Source organism: Pinus tabuliformis, chromosome 7, assembly GCF_031772625.1.
Source record: "Pinus tabuliformis cultivar Carrire ecotype Pingquan chromosome 7, CPIR1, whole genome shotgun sequence".
Taxonomy (NCBI): Eukaryota; Viridiplantae; Streptophyta; class Pinopsida; order Pinales; family Pinaceae; genus Pinus; species Pinus tabuliformis.
In genome coordinates, this window is record NC_142293.1 from 49,329,667 (window position 1) to 49,349,736 (window position 20,070).

A 20,070-nucleotide genomic window follows, 5' to 3' on the forward strand; every position below is an offset into this window, starting at 1 on the left:
TGGTAAGCAAACCAAAACTAATTTCCCTGAGAAGGAAGGATCAGCTAGCAGGCCACTTGAACTTGTCCATACTGACATATGTGGTCCAACTAGGAAAAGGTCACCTCGAGGTAAAGAGTACTTCATATTGTTCATTGACGACTTTTCAAGGATGTAGGACTCATGAAGTATAAAGATGAAGCTTTCGAAAAGTTCAAATCATTCAAAGCGTTGGTTGAAAACGAATCAGATCACAGAATCAATTTCCTCAGATCTGATCGAGGAGGAGAATTTACCTCAGATGAATTTTTCGATTTGTTTGAAGAACATGGCATAAGAAGGAAATTTTCTACTGCAAGGACACCTCAACAAAATGGAGTAGTGGAAAGCATGAACATAACGGTTCAACAAATGGCTCGTGTTATGCTCAATGAATCTGGAACTCCCACAACCTTCTGGGGTGAAGCCGCATTTGCTGCAGTAACTATTCTTAACAAGACAAATGTTCGGGTAAATGACACTCAGACTCCTCATGAACCTTGGTATGGTAAGACTCCCACGATAAAATACTTCAAAATTTTTGGAGCAAATGCTACATTAAAAGGACTGATGAAAATCTTGGCAAGTTTGAACCTAGAGCAGATGAAGGCATTCTCCTTGGTTACTCTCCCCATAGCAAAGCATACAAGTGTTACAATAAAAGGCTTGGAAAATTATTGAAAATATTGATGTAGTGGTTGATGAAGAAGAAAGCACTCCTAGGCAGGTAACATCCGAAGACTTCGAAGATGATGAGGACTATCCATCAACATCAAATCAGATTCATGATGAAGAAGAAACCCATGAGGCACCAGAAGAACGGATAAGGATAGAAGAAAAGACTCCATCCAGGTACGTCCAGAAGAATCATCTAGAATATCAAATTTTGGGGCAGAAAGAGGGAGGTGTACAAACAAGGAGAACCATTTAAGAAGCTTCAAGCTATCTAGCATTGCTCTCCTCCACCAAACCACAAAATGTAAGAAGAGACATGCAAAGATGAATGATGGGTCAAGGCAATGGATGAAGAACTTGAGCAGATTGAAAAGAATAACACTTGGGAGTTGGTTCCTAGACTAAAATATAAGAATGTCATAGGGACAAAATGGATATTCAAAAACAAGTTGAATGAAAATGGGGAATTTATTAGAAACGAAGCCAGACTTGTTTGTAAAGGATATGCTCAACAAGAAGGAATCGACTTTGAAGAAACGTTTGCTTCAATTGCTAGACTTGAGGCCATCAGAATGTTCCTTGCTCTCTCTAGTTTTCAGAAGTTCAAAATATTTCAGATGGACGTGAAATATGCTTTTCTAAATGGAGACTTGGATGAAGAAGTGTATATTGAGCAACCAGATGGGTTTATCCTTGGAAATGATCCAAAGCTTATATGCAGACTCAAAAAGGCTCTCTATGGCCTTAAACAGGCTCCAAGGGCTTGGTATTATCACTAGGATAAATACCTCCATCAACAAGGTTTTATAAAAGGATCAATTGATAGCAATATTTATATAAAAATTGACAATGATAAGTTGCTAATACTTGTTTTTTATGTTGATGATATCATCTTTGGTAGCAATGAAGAAGACATGAGTCAAAATTTTGCCTTAGTAATGCAGAAAGAGTTTGAAATGTCTATGCTTGGTGAGCTCACATATTTTCTTGGTTTACAAGTCCAACAAAACAAAGATCGCATCTTTCTTTCACAAACCAAGTATCTCAAGTAGATCTTGAAGAAATATGGGATGGAGGATTCGAAACCAGTATGTACCCATATGGTGACATGATGCAGCCTCAGTGGAAAGATGAATTGGCAGTAGTACATCAACCAACGTATAGATCCATGACTGGTAGTCTACTCTATCTAACAAGTACCTGACTAAACATTATACATGCAGTGGGAATAGTTGGAAGGTTTCAGGTAAATCCAAGGAAACTCATCTTCAGGCAGTTAAGAGAATTTTCAAGTATCTTCAAGGAACTCAAAATTATGGCTTATGGTATCCTGGAGATACAGATCTCACACTTCATGCATATACAAATGCAGATTGGGCAGGAAGCATGGATGACAAAAAAAGCAATAGTGGTGGTGCATTCTTCATGGGTCATAGATTAGTATCTTGGTTCAGCAAGAAACAAAGTTCTATTGCTTTATCTATAGCTGAAGCAGAATATGTAGCTGTTGCATCTTGCTGCACACAACTCCTTTGGATGAATCAAACATTGCCAGATATTCAAATCACTTGTACTCCACCTATCTCCATTTTTTGTGATAATACAAGTGCTATTAGTATCTCAAAGAATCCTATCATGCATTCAAAGACTAAGCACATACCGATCAAGTATCATTTTCTCCAGGAACAAGTGCTTGAACAAAAGGTCAAGTTGGAGTATGTTCCCTCTAAGGAGCAAGTTGCTAATATACTCACCAAACCACTGCCTAGGGAAACCTTTGAATATCTCAAACAGAAGCTCGGAGTAGTTGATGCATCATCTTTCTATTGAAACATGTCTGTTTTAGAGAAATGTGGTTGTACGCGAGTTGCATGAGGAGGATCCATGTACATATGCCGATTTATGCAAATACAGTCGCGTATATGGTGGTTTAACGAAAATTAGTGGGGACAGACTTTGGTTGAAGAGAGTCTGGTATGGTTCTGATAGAGACCATCTGGCACAGGTTCAGGGGGAGCAGATAAACTTCTAATAATGCATTGTTGGCATTACATTAGAATCTCTTGGTTTGAGTACACAAGCTGTTTTGGGTTTAGGTGGATCAGCTGCAGAAGGAGAACAGGAGGAGAACATGGTTGCTGATCCGAATAGTGCTACTGATATTAGTAATTGGTGACTTTCATAGTCTTTCTCGAGATATTTCATCTCTATGTCATGTATATATTTTATTATTATCAAGGTCATGTAACGGCCTATTTTGGTTTCCCCACTATGCCTGGGATGAATGATTTAATGTACTTGGTTATCATATGTAAATTTCTGATGTATCCCCACTTGGTTGGGTGGATGATCCCCACTTGGTTGGGTGATAGATGTATGTATAGAGTCTTTGATGATATGAAGGTCAGTTATGATGTATGAGTCATGGTTCTTCTCGAAGAACATCTTTTTGCAGATCTTGCCTACAGTCAGGGGGAGCATAGCCAGCACAACAGAGCAGGGATTTTAGCATGTACTCAGGTGGAGGATAACCCTTTGCCCTTGATGACAAAGTGGGAGAATGACTTTGAGGATCTTAGGGTTGCCATCAAGTCCAAAGGGGGAGATTGTTGGCATTATGACACAGGTTTGGCGCTATGGCACAGGTGTCGTCCATGATGGCAACTCACTCTGGTGACAGATCTCAGTTCAGGCTCTCAAAATGAAGGAAATATATATATATATATATATATATATATATCTGTGTGTGTGTGTGTGTGTGTGTGTGTGTGTGTTCATCGTGACCAAACCATGTATACACGCGGGTTAGACGTTCCAAAGACGCATATGTGTATACACACACTTTCATGCAAGGAAAAGCGCGTACATGTGGGAAAACTTATGTTTTGTCAGTGGTATTTAGTCCTATGGTTTTGGACCATGGTATCTCGTCTGAAGTGTTGACCCCATAATATTGATTTGTTATGGTTTTGGACCGTGGTATTGTGAAAGGCCTAAGACTATAAAAGAGGAAGGAGATCATTAGGCAAGGTCACGATCTGAATTATTGAATATCTAATAAAGTGCTAGATATGGAATACTGGTGATTGGGGTTATGGTGCAGAGTTGGATCTGAACGAAGGACGAACCTAAACGCAAAGAAAAGGATAAGTTCTATTTATGGGTCAAAATATTAAGGCTTGAGTAATAGTATCTTTGTATGATTTTGATCTGTTATATGTGGGGCACGCTTGATCTATAGATCTGATAATCTGGGTTAACTAATGTCTGAATATTTGAAGGAGTGAATTATCTTTATACACCTGTACGCAGGTTCAGTGAAGTGAAGGTGCATATACACGCTATTTTTGTAAGTCAAAAGTTCGTATACGCAGGTTGGTCTTAACACAGAAGCGTATGCACGCAGGTTTCTGAATATTGAAGTAGCGCGCGTCTCTTAAATTATGTTCTAGCTGGTTCTGTTGATTACTGAAGTGATCTGGGTTCAGAATTGGTGTGTGGTTACTGTTACTATGTACTAGGTACAACTGTTAGAGAAGTGTCTACTTGATTCAGTTTTGTTTGGTGAAAAGGAGATTGTTTGATGCAGAAATTCTTGCAGTTTGATTGATGTTATTCATGGATCCAGTCTCAAAATTTATGAAACATGGTCCCTGGAAGAAAATAGAAGGTTGTAGCCTTCTGTAGGTCAGCACCTACGTACTAGTATCTCAGCTAGTACAAGAGCTAAAGGGGTGGTAGCTCCCTTCCAGGAGAAGCTGGAGAATGAGAGAGGGTTGTAGCTCTCTGCAGGTTGCATCCTACATACTAGTAAAGGACTGCACTAGTACATAATCATTATAAAAAGAAGTTTCTAGTTGAAAAATATAGAGACATATTGCAGCAGGTGGTTTTAACCCACATTGGGTTTCCACCTTATATCTTGTGTTCTTGTGTGTGACTGTCTGCATTTTCTTGTTCATGGTTATTGTTTCTATGGTTCTGACATACAGATTTAAAATCAACATCTGAAGAATAATTAAATTACAAGTCTGTAAGTTATACGCAGTTTTCCTTTACTGAAGTTATGTATATACGCTGGTTTATCTAACTAAATTAGCATATACAAATCTATGAAAGAATTGAAAAGAATTGTCTTGATAATACTGATTCACCCCCCCCTTAGTATTATTTCCAACAAAAACAGTGTTTCATCAAAGGCCAATCTCAAATCCAAAGAATAAAGCGGGAGTAACTCCAAGGAAGAATGTTGATTCAAATCATGGCCATTACAACAGGTACAAAACTATCCTTTTTGGGAATTGTTTTCATTGTAAAAATTTTGGTCATCAAGCTAGACATTGCATGGCTCGTAAGAATGACACATCAAAACTGAAGGATCAAATAAACAAACTATATGGCCCCAAAGGTCAAGGACAAATCAAAACCTACAATTCCTTTCATCCCTTGGCCAGATTTGATCCGATTTTCTCATTATGTAACAATAATGGACACAATGAACAAAATTGCCCACTCAAAAGAGGAAAAGCAAGAAGGGAGAATCCCAACATGGATAAATGTGGCCTAGTTCTATGTGCTCAAAATGATGAAAATCGTTTGTTTATGGATAGTGGGTGCTCCAAACACACGACAGGGGACAAAAGGAAGTTTGTCTCATTGAACAAAAAGGAATGAAATGTATCCTATGGAAGTGGATCTCCCAAAATTGCTGGAAAAGGAACTGTTACTCTTATTAATGGAAAAGGAAAAGTTCAAAATGCTTTGCTAGTAAATAGGATCAAACACAACCTCCTAAGTGTTAGCCAAATCTATGATCAAGGACATAATGTTGTCTTTAGCACCAAAGACTATGAAATAAGGAACTCTTCCTCAGGGGAACTTGTGGCGAAAGGGGTTAGAACACCAGACAACATCTACATTTTTAACAAGATTCAAGAAGACAAATGCTACTTAAGTCAAACAGATGAAAGTTGGTTGTAGCACAAGCGACTTGGACATACAAGCTTTGATAACTTGATCAATATCAACAAGATTAAAGCAATACGAGACATTCAAAAGTTATTCAAACCGAATCAAGGAATATTTGGTCCATGTCAACATGGAAAGCAAACCAGAACCAGCCACAAGACCAAGGAGTTTTCTACATCAAAGCCTTTGGAGATCATCCATGCTTATTTATGTGGACAAACTAGAACTCCGACACTCCAAGGAGAAAGGTAATTTTCTTTATTTGTTGATGACTATACTAGAATGATGTGGATATATTTTATAAAATATAAATCCGAAGCATTTTTTTGTTTTAAGAATCTTAAAGCTCTTGTAGAAAATGAAAAGGATTCAAAGATTAAGTGCCTCAGAAGAGATAGAGGGGGAGAATTCACATCAAAAGAGTTTATTGAATTCTATAAAATACATGGAATTTAAAGAGAAGTCTTTGCTGCCAGAACACCCAAGAAAAATGGGGTAATTGAAAGAAGAACCAAACAGTTCAAGAAATGGCTAGAACAATGTTAATAGAAGCTGACTTACAGCCAAATTTTTGGAGAGAAGCAGTCGGGACAACTGTCTATACCCTAAATCGAACTCAATTAAGACCAAATAATGAAAATATTCCTTATGAATTATGGAAAGGAAGACCTACTTCAATAAAATATTTTAAGATTTTTGGAAGCAAGTGCTTCATAAAAATCAATGATGGCTCACCAGGAAAGTTTGATTCTCAGCTTGACGAAGGGATCTTCCTTGGATATTCTACACGGAGCAAAGCCTACATGTGCTACAATAACCGACTATGGAAAATAGTGGAAAGCATTGGTGTGAAGATTGATGAAGACCTTCCAGAGAAATAAATTGAAGAACATGAAGTTGATCCTCTCATTGAAGAAGAAGAACCTAAAGAAGAAGGAAAAAATCAAGAAATACCCAAGGAAAAAGAACCATCTCAAAATCGTTCAAATATGAAACTTCTCCAAAAATATCACCTGGAAGAGCATATTATTGGCAATATAGATGAAGGGATGCAAACCTGAAGAAGGATGACAAATACACCAAAGAAAAATGATATTGCTCTTCTATCCATGACAGAACCAAAAACATTTACTCAAGCAAGTAAGGATCCTCATTGGGTAAAAGCCATGGAAGAAGAAATGTCTCAAATTGAGAAGAATGAGACATGGGAGCTGGTACCTCATCCAAAGGACAAAAACATAATAGGAACCAAGTGGGTGTTTAAGAACAAAATGAATGAATATGGAAAAATCATCAAAAACAAGGCAAGTCTTGTTTGTAAAGGCTATTCACAAATTGAAGGAATTGACTTTGAAGAAACATTTTCACCAGTAGCCTGTGTGGAAGTATCAGGATGTTTTTGGCATTTTTTTGCTCAAAAGGGTTCAAAATCTATCAAGTGGATGTAAAATCAGTATTTCTAAATGGGGAACTCAAGGAAGAAGTCTTCATGGAGCAACCAAAAGGCTTTAATCTAATACAAGGAAAAGACTTTGTTTGTAAGTTGAAAAATGAATTATATGGGTTGAAACAAGCTCCTAGAGCTTGGTACGCAAGATTGGATCACTATCTACAACAAAAAGACTTTAAGAAGGGGGTGACAAGAAGTAATCTATACATAAAGATAGATGAGGATAAGTTACTAGTCACACTTGTTTATGTTGATGATCTGATTTTTGCTAGTCATGATGATGAGATGAGCCATGAGTTCTCTCAAAATATGTCAAAAGAGTTCGAGATGTCAATGATAGGAGATTTATCTCACTTCCTTGGACTACAAGTATCTCAAACCACGGCAGGCATGTTTATATCTCATGCTAAATATCTTAAAGACATGCTTAAAAGATATGGAATGGAAGACTGTGCACCCATGAGCACACGTATGACCACAATTTGCAAATTGAGAAAAAATGATGACTCCCCTTTGGTAGATGCAACTCATTATAGGTCAATAATTGGATCCCTTTTGTACCTAATTGCTATGAGACCCAAAATTATGCAAGCAGTAGGAATGATGGGAAGATTTCAATCAGATCCTAAACAATCCCATTTGTTTGCTGTGAAAAGAATTCTCATATACCTGAAAGGAAATCTTGATTTCAGTCCCTGGTACCCTAAGAGCTCAACTCTTACTTTGACTACATACACCAATGTTGATTGGGCTGGAAGTGTCGATGATCAGAAAAGTACTAGTGGAAATGCATTCTTCCTGGGAGACTGTTTAGTATCTTGGCTCAGCGAAAAACAAACATCCATATCACTATATACAGCTGAAGCCGAGTATATAGCTACCGCAGATTGTTGTACTCAAATGCTATGGATGAAGGAAGATCTAAAAGATGTCAACGTAGGTACAAATCAACCAACTACCATCTATTGTGAAAACACAAGTGTGATCAGCCTCAGTAAAAATATAGTGATGCACTCAAAGACCAAACATATACCAATCAAGTATAATTTCATTCGTGAACAAGTAGCTGAACAAAACATCATCATGGAATATATCAATACTAAGGAGCAGATAACTGATATCTTCACAAAACCCCTTCCTCTAGAAGCATTTGAACATCTTTGTCGAAAGATGGGAGTTATCTCTTTATCATCATTTAAGTTGATTCATAAAGATGTTGTAGGATAGGGGGAGTAGTTCAATAGGGGGAGTCCCTAAGAACTTCTTTGCCATTCATGTCAAAGGGGGAGGGAAGAAGAATATTTCCATCAATAACAAAGGGGGAGATTATTGACCTATATTGTCATTGATGTCAATATGGAAATATTATGGATGAGTAAACAATGATGTGAGGCCAAGATAAGTAGAGTAGATCCATGAAGAAATAGTAGCAAGAAGCCATGAGGAGAAACCAGAGGAAACCCAAGAAAGTCAAGCCATTGGAGGGAATATCGGAAGTCATAGGAGCTATCAGAGCAGAGGTATCAAAGTAGAGAAAGCCACAGGAAAGCCAAGTAGGTGTAAGAGTGAGAGAATGAGGAGGAGCCATATCGAGAGTATCACATGTAATATATGCCAAAGAAGTTAACAGAGGTGCCAAAAGAGCGGAGGAGGAGACAAAAGAGCGGAGGAGTATATAATATCAGTAAAAATAAAGAAGACGAATGAAGAGTGAATGCACGTGGTTATATTCCAAAAGGTAGGTTTGTAAAAGTGGCAATAGTTTTCGGGCAGACACTAGGTAGTAAGTGGCATTTAGAGGAGAGGTCCCGATTCCATTAACCGAGTGACATGTAGCACGAGGGTCGAAAGAGAAAACCGCTTTATCGGGCGGGTATTCTCCATGCTATTTGTCCACCCGAAGTCTTTGATAGTCGTTGGATCTAGCACGAGTTAATCTATGGTGGAGAATGAGCCTGATAAAGGTAAGCATTGATAAATGCACCAAGGCTATGGAAAAGCAGAAAATGCAAGTTCCCAAGTGTTTGTATATATTCCCATTATACGAGGGTTATAATAGAATTAATGGGGATAAAGGGTTATGGGTTAAGTCCGCAGTAACCAAAGTTAAGAACGGAGGAGTATATATATATTATATAGATGTGATACAATACACGGGCTTGAGGATTCCATTGTAATATACTTTAAAGTTACATCGCATCTTCCATATCGCAAGCCTCTCTAAAGCCTTGGCACATTAAAATTCTGATTACGATATGTATGCGGACCCGCTGCAATGTTATAACATGCCCTATTGTAATATCGCAAGACTTGTTAAAGTCTTTTCCACTTTCAAATCTGTCGATTGCAATATAATTGCGGACCCGACTACACCATTATAGCATCACTTAATAAAATTTCAAATCCATGGTAATCGCAATGTACAAAAGATTGTGAATCTAAGGATTGCAATAAGGGTATGGACCCAACAGACTTATTAATAACTGTTTAATACCATATCGCATCCGCTCCGTCGGCAGTTCGGAATTAGCTATGTTATGTGCAAACCTCTAGAAGCGGTGATTGCGATAAAAGGATGACGTGGCATGTGGGACCTCTATATGGCTATAGTATCTCCTATATGGTTTTCGTGAACAATTAATGTATATTAGACAAAGGAAGCCGAAGAGTGAAAGTAGAGGAAGCTGAAAGATCAAGTGAACATTGAGGAAGCCAAAGATCCAGTGGAGAAAGGAAGCAAAAGGTCAGGGTATCAAGGATATAAAATAGAGGACAAGGAAAGTTTAGGAGAACTAGCAAACTATAAGAAAATAAAGGAAGCCGAAGCTCTGGCAGAAATGGAAGGAACAGGAAGACAGAAGTAAGTCATAGGCCCAGTAGGGTTGGGAGCAGAGAATTACAACCAAATAGATCCAGACAGTTTACAGTAGAGGGTTGGAGCCCTTGAGGTTCGTGCCTCAGAACTAAAAGGATTGGTGTCCTGGGAGTTGGTGCTCCTAAATTCAAGGTTCGTGCCTTAACAAGACAGAGTTGGTGCTCTGGAGGTTGGAGCCTCACAAAGAGTCCGAGTTGGTGCTTGGCAACTGATTGAAATATATATCTATATATATATATATATATATATATATATATATATATATATATATATATATATATATATATATATATATATTGTACTTGATTTATTGCAAAGATCACATTAATAAAAACATCTATTCCTGTTATCTATTTCTATGTTCCAAATATAAATGTTTTTAACTAATAAAATTAATAATTGAAAAATAAATACTGATTCACCCCCCCCTCAGTATTTCCAATAGTTCTCAGATATTAAGATGTGCACTTTCAAGTTAAATGATTTGGTTTTGCTCTATGATTGTTAGTTCACAAAATTTCCTGGCAAGTTCCTAATGCACTGGTTGGGCTTTTAAATTATCAAGGGAATTACATATGGTGGCACAGTTAAGCTCACTATGTTGAATGGCGAATTGTTCCCTCGAAGGGTGAATGGAAGTCAGTTGAAGCTATATACAGGGAATCCTGCCCCTGCGTAATGACTACATGGTAGCAGGACAGAGTTACCACTCCACGCAGATGCAAGGGAGGGTGGGACTATAAACCACGCTTCCCAAAGAAAAAGAAAACGTAGTAATGGGGCTGTGTAGTGTATGCAAGGGGTACAACAGAAGAAGTTGCAACAGAAAAATCCTTGACATAAGAAGTTGCGATGGAAAAGTTGCACCATGAGGTTTGGTGCCACATAGCTGGGTCCGAAAGTAGCCATTGAAGATGTTGTTCATTATTGGATAACAAAAATCCCATTAGGAGGAATTGGTAGGAGATAGTTATGGCGAAAATATTTGGGGATCTGCCGCTAAAGATGAATTTATGATCAGAAAATGAAGGGAATGATCAGATTTGAATTTGAAATTACCTATAAATCTAGCATGTTGGTCTGTTGTAGAATACTTTGCCTTCTGAAAATCGTATATGATCCCTCTTGTTTTCACCCTATGAATTAGTGGGTTTGGGAGGATTTGGTTTCAAGCCCGACATTTTTGAGACTACCTAAGTGGAACTAGAAGACTATCCTTGAATAGATCTCCACTGAACCTGTAAGTTTCGAAGTTGCTATCTCTCAAACGGAAAACTTGGTAGTTGCATCAATGGAAGCTACACCCTCTGTGCCTATGGCACCAAGGTTTCCTAAGATGAAGCCATCTACTTCTACCAAAAAGCAGAAGAAACCCCAAGCTGTACCGGTGAGGCAACCAGTGAGGAAGATTTCGACAGAGGTTAGGTAGAAAGGAAAACTAGATAAATCCAATCAACCCCATGAACCCTTAGAGTTGGATGAAGAAGAAATCCGTGAAGAAGTTCAAGAGATAGATGCTAATGAGGGAGAGCATCTCACCAGGCTCCCAGAGTATATCCCTCTATGAAAAGGGCAAGTGAAGGTTCCAAAGGATCCTGATAACACGAAATTCACGATATTTACACCTTTATTGCCAAAAGAAGTGGTATTTGAAGGCACGCTCTTAGCGTGTATCCCTGTGTTAAAAATGGAGGATTGAGATTTTACAGATCACAAGAAATTTCTGCATTTGGCCACCAATAAGTACATGACCAAGATTCACTATGAAGGGACTAGGGTTACAAAGCTGGAACCAATGGAATGGGTAAAAGGGGTCGAACATGCCAGATTGCTACATATGATGTGTGTGCCACACTTTAGTAGGTTGGTTATCAATATTGTATGTGTGTGCAAATTTCTGGCACTGGTGCATGATGGGTATTTGTGGTTAGGAGAACCCATCCCCATAACAGACATGTTGATCCACAGAATTATGAAATTGCCCTATAAAGGGGCAGATCCAACCAAGGATTTTGGAGGCAAACACGAGGAGAAGGAGCTTGCAGATAAAATTAAAAATGAGTTTGGATTGGTCAAGAAGTCATGCAGATACTCTATCCGCTCTATTATAGACCAATCGGTGCAGTCTTCCCCTCAAATTTTGGTTGGGAAGGTCATGCAAAAATCTCGCATGGACGAGATTTTGAGACTAGTAATTTCATTGGCTACATAGTGCGTAAAGGGGGTGCAGTACAATTGGACACAGTACCTATGCAAGGAGTTCTTGGCAAATTTGCACAAAGCGCAGGATGATGGCAAGACATTTCACTATGCCTTGCTCCTGTTGCTGATTGTACTCATTACATGGTGACTTCTGTAGGATAGTCAGTTCCCTCGGTAGGATGAGGATTTACTGGAGGCAGCGAACCTTACTTCATTGCAAATGACAAAGGACCTAGAGAGGGTCATAAAAATAAAAGTATTTTGGATACTAGTCGAGATGGAACTTCGAACGGTGATCAATCAGAGGCCAAGGTTGTCTCCAACCTTGTTTGAGTAGTTGCGGGCCTACGCAAAATTGATAGTCGATTTTCATAATGTATACCTCTGCGTTAGGCGATATCTTAAGAAGATATGGCACAAGTTACCATACCTAGTTAGGGAGGCTGATGTACAAGAGATTGTGGGGACATGGCTAGGGGAGTGGCAACAACCCACAGATCTTCGCACAGGTACTAGAAAAGGTAGAGACAACTCCTCCACGTAGATGATAACTGCACAGAAGTGGAAGAAGAAGCACAAGAAACAATGCAGGAATTGACAGATCAAAAAAAGAAAAAAATTTCTAATAAAGAAGGTGCTTCTAAGGAAACTGCTGAAAAGGAGTTCAATGCAAAAGAAGTTGCAGTAGAAGTCGAGGATTCAACTTCCCAACATATTGAAGAGAAGGAACGATTCGAGCAGGAAGGAAGCGGGGGTGACATGTAGAGCACTCCCTTCAGGGTGTCTGTTAGGGTCCAACCCTAAGCCCCTTATTTATGTAATAAGGTCGAGTCATAGTTATAGTTAGTTAAAGAGTCAGAAAGCCCATATTAATAATTGTAAGTGGTTGACACGCATTTAAAGAAGGGACCACAATTAGTTGCAAATGGGCCATGGTATTAGATAGATGGTATTAATAAGAACCATGGTATTGACCCATGGTATTGCATGTATGAATCCCATATAAAGGATAGAGACTCCCCTTGAGGAGAATCATGTCTTATTTTGTAATTGAACCCAGCTCTATTGGAGGTTGCACCCTCGAAGAGGCAAGTGAACATTGCTTTCCTTTCTGAATAATAAAATACATGTTGTTATTTCTTATTTTTATGTGTTCTAGGTATATTTATTCACATATTTGGTATTCTGGTATCTTCTCGTAGGTCAAGAGCATAACAAGTGGTATCAGAGCACTTTCCAGGGTCGGTGGGATCTCCTTTTTTAGAAGATTTTTTTTTGGCTAGAGACATGTTTCGATGTCTTTAAACCACGGGATTTGTCATTGAGCACATAAACCTACGGATTTGGGGAGGCATGCACGTAGGAAATACAAGACGTGGTCACGCTTGTTGGACTCCCTTGTAACCCCTATGGGTGCCCCTTTGAGCAGTAGCACATTAGATAGAACCGGGCATGGACTGTCTTCCAAGTACCCTCTGGGTATATCAAAATCCCCCTAGAATCTCTTGAAACCTCGCCATATATAAACCATTGACCATCTTGATGCTACAGTACACCGAGAATAGCACTCGTGGAGATTACTGAGGCGTACGATAGGGTAGTCAAGTTGTACGGGTAAAGTACGGTTGATCCTCCTTGGTTAGTGCCTGAAAGATTGGGCTGAGTACTACTATTGGACCCTTATGTATATTGCGATCTATAGCACCTGACACTCCTTGAGACCGTAGTTCCCTTGTCTCTCTCTAGATCACGCATCATCTTTGCCAGATCAGATCTAGTAGATTGGGTTTTGTCACAGCCGCAACAATCAGTTCTGTCATTCAGATCTATCATATCCACCATTTAGATCTACCAAATCTGCCAATCAGATCTATTAGATCTGCCATTCAGATCTAGTTGTTTGGGTTTTGTAGTAGTCACAAAAATTAGATCCGCCATTTAGATCTAACAACAGGGGTTCAATCACTTCCACATTCCTACTCATACTCTGCAGTTGAGGGTTTTGCGATAGATCTAACTATTTTTGTGGCTCCTATAATTGGGCGTGATTCTCGCATGACATTGGGCAAAATTAACTTTTATGGGAATCGACTACTACAGTATTCCTAACCAAGGGGTAAAACTCCTTTTGAAGTATTAAAAAAAAAAAAAAAACAAAAATTCTGAGACCCTCCCATGATGCTTATAGGAGACATTGCCATAAGAATCAGGTCGACTAGTTGAGCACGTCAAAATTTCGGGTGGTCCCAAAAGAATTTTCACAGTAATGACAAGTGCACCTGATTTGTGCATGGTACAAACTAGAGCTCAAGCTATGGCCAATGAGAAGATAGACACCCTTGAACAAAAGTTGGAGGCATTAACGAAGCAGATCTAGACCTTAAATGACACAATCACAAAGGGCAAGTCGGGGGAACAACCAGAGGCATATGATTTTAATGAAAACCATGAGGGTGAGTCTAGCCATTCTCTTCACTTCTATGGAAACCACCAATAGTCCCAGCCTCAACCACCCAAGTTGGACATGTATAAATTTGATGGCTCTCATCCAGCCATATGGCTAGCACAAATGGAGCAATATTTCACATTGAATCACATCAAAGATGATGCGACTAAGCTAAGTGTGGGAAGCCTGTACTTGGACCAAGAAAGATGACAATGGTGGTAGTGGCGTAAACGCTACTATTCAATGCCAATGACTTGGAAGATATTCTCAAAAGCCATTTCTAATTGCTTTGACCATGAATCTAACTTTTTAGGTCATCTTACTAAGCTTCGACAGACAGGCACAGTGAAAGAATATATTAAATCCTTTGAAGCATTAGCCTTCCTGATAGGAGGTCTAGCAGATGAATTCTACTTGGAATGTTTTGTTAGTGGTCTCAAAGACACCATACAAGCCCACGTCCGATTGCAACACCTAGTCTCATGGTTGGCATCTTGCAAGATAGCTCATGAAGTAGAATGCGTGTTAGCTACCCAGCTGTCTCGTCCAAATTTCATAGCCAAGGGACACCCCACCCAGGCTCCGAGCACTACCCAAATAGTAGGGTTCAAAAGGTGTCACCAGCGGAAATGACGGAAAGAAGAAAGCAAGGATTGTGTTACTATTATGATGAGAAATACTCCCTGGGCATAAATGCAAGGAACCCAAATTATTTCAAATTGATGCTACTAATCACAGTTCATCTGAGGAAGCCCCACCATTTGAGGGACCAGAGGAGGAAGATGAGGACAACCAACCGGACAATGAGCTCCCCGCTACACCTTAAGAACCAGTTATCTCGCTTCATGCTTTGGCAAGAATTTCATCTCCCCAAACTCTCAAAATCAGAGGTTTTATTAAGCATCGCCCTATAGTAGTCTTGATTGATAGTGGAAGTACGCATAACTTTATCCATCAAAGAGTCGTTGAAGCAGTGCATTGTTTTGTCAAAGCAGTGTCTAATTTCTAGGTCTAGATTGCTAATGGGGGGACAATGAAATGTGAAGGCCACTGTGAAAATGTCAAACTTCAAATTGGGGGAGTATCACCTAAAGACCCACATGTTTTCCATCAACATGGGTGGCTGTGACATTGTCTTGGGTGCTGAATGGCTCCACACACTCAGCCCAATGACAATGGATTTCCAAGAGTTATATATGAGCTTTAAGATGAATAACTACACACATACCCTCTACAGACTCCAGGTAGGTGCTCCTTCTATCATCAACTTGCATAGGATGTAAAAATTGTTAAAATAGGGCCATGATGGAGCTATATCCCAATTTCATTCCATCCAGGACTTCGAACCCACTTCCCTTCATATTCATCCTAAGATGCAACAGTTCTTAAACAACCATCTGCAGGTCTTTGACAAGCCTCATGAACTTCCACCCTCGAGAGGGGAACATGATCATAGCATTACTTTGGTCCCAGGGGCACAACCACCAAATGTGCACCCATATAGATATCCTTTCACCCAAAAGAATGAAATTGAAAAAATTGTCAAGGAACTCATGGAAGCCAGTATCATTCATCCTAGCGTTAGTCCTTATTCATCGCCTATGGTCGTGGTGCTAAAAAAATATGGGGAATGACGTATGTGTCCATACTTTAGGGCCCTCAACAAGTTGACAGTCAAAGATAAATTTCCCACCCCTGTTGTTGATGATTTGTAGGATGAACTAAATGGGGCTCAATTCTTTACTAAGCTCGACCTTTGCTTGGGCTATCACCAAATTCGCATGAAAGAAGTAGACATTCCAAATACTGCTTTCCGAACTCATGAAGGCCATTATGAATTCCTGGTCATACCATTTGGTCTCTGTAATGCCCCATCCACTTTTTAGAGCCTTATGAATCACCTGCTCAAACCATATCTCAAAAAAATTGTCCCTATTTTCTTTGATGACATCCTCATCTACGGCCTCACTTGGGAAAAACATCTTCAGCGTGTAGATATGCTCTTGCAACTGCTCTGGAAGCATAAATTATTTGTCAAATTGTCCAAGTGCTCTTTTTGCATGAACAATTTGAGTGTTTGGGCCACATTGTGGGGCATGAAAGTGTGAGGGTGGATCCAAAAAAGATCCAGGCAATGCAAGATTGGCCTCAACCAAGATCTGGAAGAGCTTGAGAGGATTTTTGGGTCTCACCAGCTACTATAGCAAATTTGTCCGCAATTATGGTCGCATTGCTAGACCCCTCACTCACCTTCTCAAGAAAAATTCATTCCTCTAGAATTATGAAGTGCAAAAGGAATGTATAGCTCTCAAACATGCCATGTGTTCCACTCCCATATTTGCACTACCCGACTTCGCCAAATCTTTTGTGATTGAACATGATGCTTCAAGTATGGGTATTGGGGCTGTTCATGCAGGAAAGTCGACCCTTGACCTTCACTAGCCAACAACTAAGTGGCACAAATATGGGACAATCTACCTATGAGAAGGAGATGATGGCCATCTTACATGCAGTGGATATTTGGAAACCATACTTATTGGGGCAACGTTTCCAAATCTGCACAAACCATCAAAGCCTTAAATATTTTTTGGAGCAACACCTATCCTTGCCACAACCAAATAAATGGCTAGCCAAAATGTTGGGATATGATTATGAGATATTTTACAAGAAAGGGCACGAAAATGTCGTAGCAAATGATTTATCACACCAATTTGAGGACGAAAGCACTCTGCTAGCAATCTCTCTTCCCATTCTAGAGTGGATTGAAGAGGCTCACAAAGAATAGTTTTCACATCCTTTGCTCTCCCAACTCATTAATAAATTGCAGGCGGATCCAAATTCCACAGCAGGCTACTCTTGGCAGGATGATATTCTTTGCTACAAGGACAAAGTAGTGATATCACCAACATCCACCTTCAAAAGTCTCATTTTGGCAAAGTTGCACTCATCTCCCACTACAGGCCATTCATGCTTTTACAAGACTTATGCTTGCACTCGACGTTCATTCTTTTGGACAGGCATGAAAAAGGACATTCTTACTTTTGTAGCTGAGTGTGACATGTGTCAGTGCCACAAAGGAGAAATAGACAAATCCCCAGGCACATTACAGTCATTTCCCATCCCTGCCTCAATCTGGACGGAGGTTTCTATGGATTTCATTACGGGTCTTCCGAAGTCAGGCAAAAAGTCAGTCATCATGGTGGTTGTGGACAGACTTTCTAAGTATGTACATTTTTGCCCCATAACCCACCCTTTTACACCAGCTTTGGTGGCTCAATCTTTCATGGACCAAAAATTCAAACTGCATGGCATACCCACTTCCATTCTTTCTGATCATGACCCAATCTTCACCAGTAAACTTTTGGCAGGAACTCTTCAGGCTACAAGGTACCGAACTACAAATCAATACTTCCTATCATCCCCAAATTGATGGTCAAACTGAAGCAATCAACAAATGTCTAGAGACCTACCTCAGGTGTTTCACTTCAGAAAAGCAACATCTATGGGCACAGTGGTTACCTCTAGCCGAATGGCGATATAATACTAACTATGTTGCCACCACCAAAATGAATCCATATGAAGCAGTTTATGGTCAACTCCCTCCTTCACCTACTTCTTATATCCACGGATGCTCGAAGGTACAAGAAATGGATCAACTCCTACAAAACCATGCAACCATGCTGACCCACCTCAAAGAGAATCTCCATCAAGCTCAGAATTGCACAAAGCAACAAGCAGACCAACATCATTCAAAGTGAAAATTTCAAGAAGGGGATCAGGTATTCTTAAGGATGCAACCATATAAGCAATATCACTCAAAGACAAGGGCTTTCAGAAATTATCTCCAAAATTCTATGGACCGTCTCAAATACTTCAATGCATCAGAGAAGTAGCCTACAAGCTAACCTTTCCACCGACTACAAAAATCCATCTGTTTTCCATGTCTCATGCCTCAAGAAAGTGGTTGGGAACCATTGCAGAATTCAAACCAGTCTAGTGGAATTGGTTGAAGAAGGTTCAATCTAGCTCCAACCTAAACAAGTTATTGACATGTGAGAACAACACCTGTGAGGCCGCAGGATAGAGGAAGTCCTCGTCAAGTGGAAAGACACCTCTCTAGAAAATGCGACTTGGGAACCAACTGTTGTTCTTCAGCAATTTCCACAGCTTCAATCTTGAGGACAAGACTATTTTTATGGGGGAGGGCATGTTAGGGTCCAACCCTAACCACCTTATTTATGTAATAAGGCCAAGTCATAATTATAGTTAGTTAAAGAGTCAATAAAGCCCATATTAATAATTGTAAGTGGTTGACCCGCATTTAAAGAAGGGACCACAGTTAGTTGCAAATGGGCCATGGTATTAGATAGATGGTATTAATAAGAGCCATGGTACTGACCCATGGTATTGCATGTATGAATCCTATATAAAGGATAGAGACTCCCCTTGAGGAGCATCATGTCTTATTTTCTAATTGAGCCCAACTCTATTAGAGGTTGCCCCCTTGAAGAGGCAAGTGAACATTGCTTTCTTTTCTGAATAATAAAATACATGCTGTTATTTCTTATTGTCCTATGTTCTCGGTATATTTCTTTGCATATTTGGTATTCTAGTATCTTCTCGTAGGTCAAGAGCATAATAGTGTCAAAGTGCCAAAAGGATACAACTACCGGACCAAGGAAAAAGCACAAATCAGATAAGCAAGCACACCTTGACCCAATGATCCTCACAGAGGGGGACCTTAATGAAATTAGGGATAAGGTCAGAGATACAAAAATGGAACTGTGTGAAAATTTTGAGAAGCAGTTCCAACAATCATCCGGAAGTGTGCAGAAAGATCTACACGAGTTGCAAATATAGATAGGTTAGCTGCAAGCGAGCGTGGGCCAAGCGAGTGGATTTCAAGTGAGCCTGCAACAAGCGAGCAAGAGCGTTATGGGAATATAATGGACTATGGACGTCAGAGTCATTCCCTTGCTATAAGGAACATTACATGGAGAGTCAAAGGAAGATAGCGCCCAAGTAAGAAAGATCAAAGGCGTGGGTGTGAATTTAGTTACGCTGCCACTTCAGACCCTCCACACGCTTCATGAAGGGGTCTCAGATGAACTTCAGAATAGAGAGTAGCGCACACTATCGGTAATTAGGGAAGTCAAAATGAACTAAAAATTATATGATGATGCATCATAGATCACTCTCTTTTATCATTATAACTCATTTGATAGGAACAATTCATCACTACTATGAATATCATTAAATGTAGTATCACTTCTATGGTTTAAGAAAATATGTATGAAATGAAGAAATAATGAATAATATATAATTAATATACTAACATGAGGTTATTAACATCATGTTTAGAAATCAAAAAACATTATCTTATTATAAATAGCTTAAAGAAAAATCAACATTCTTGAGAATGAAATTAACTCTCAT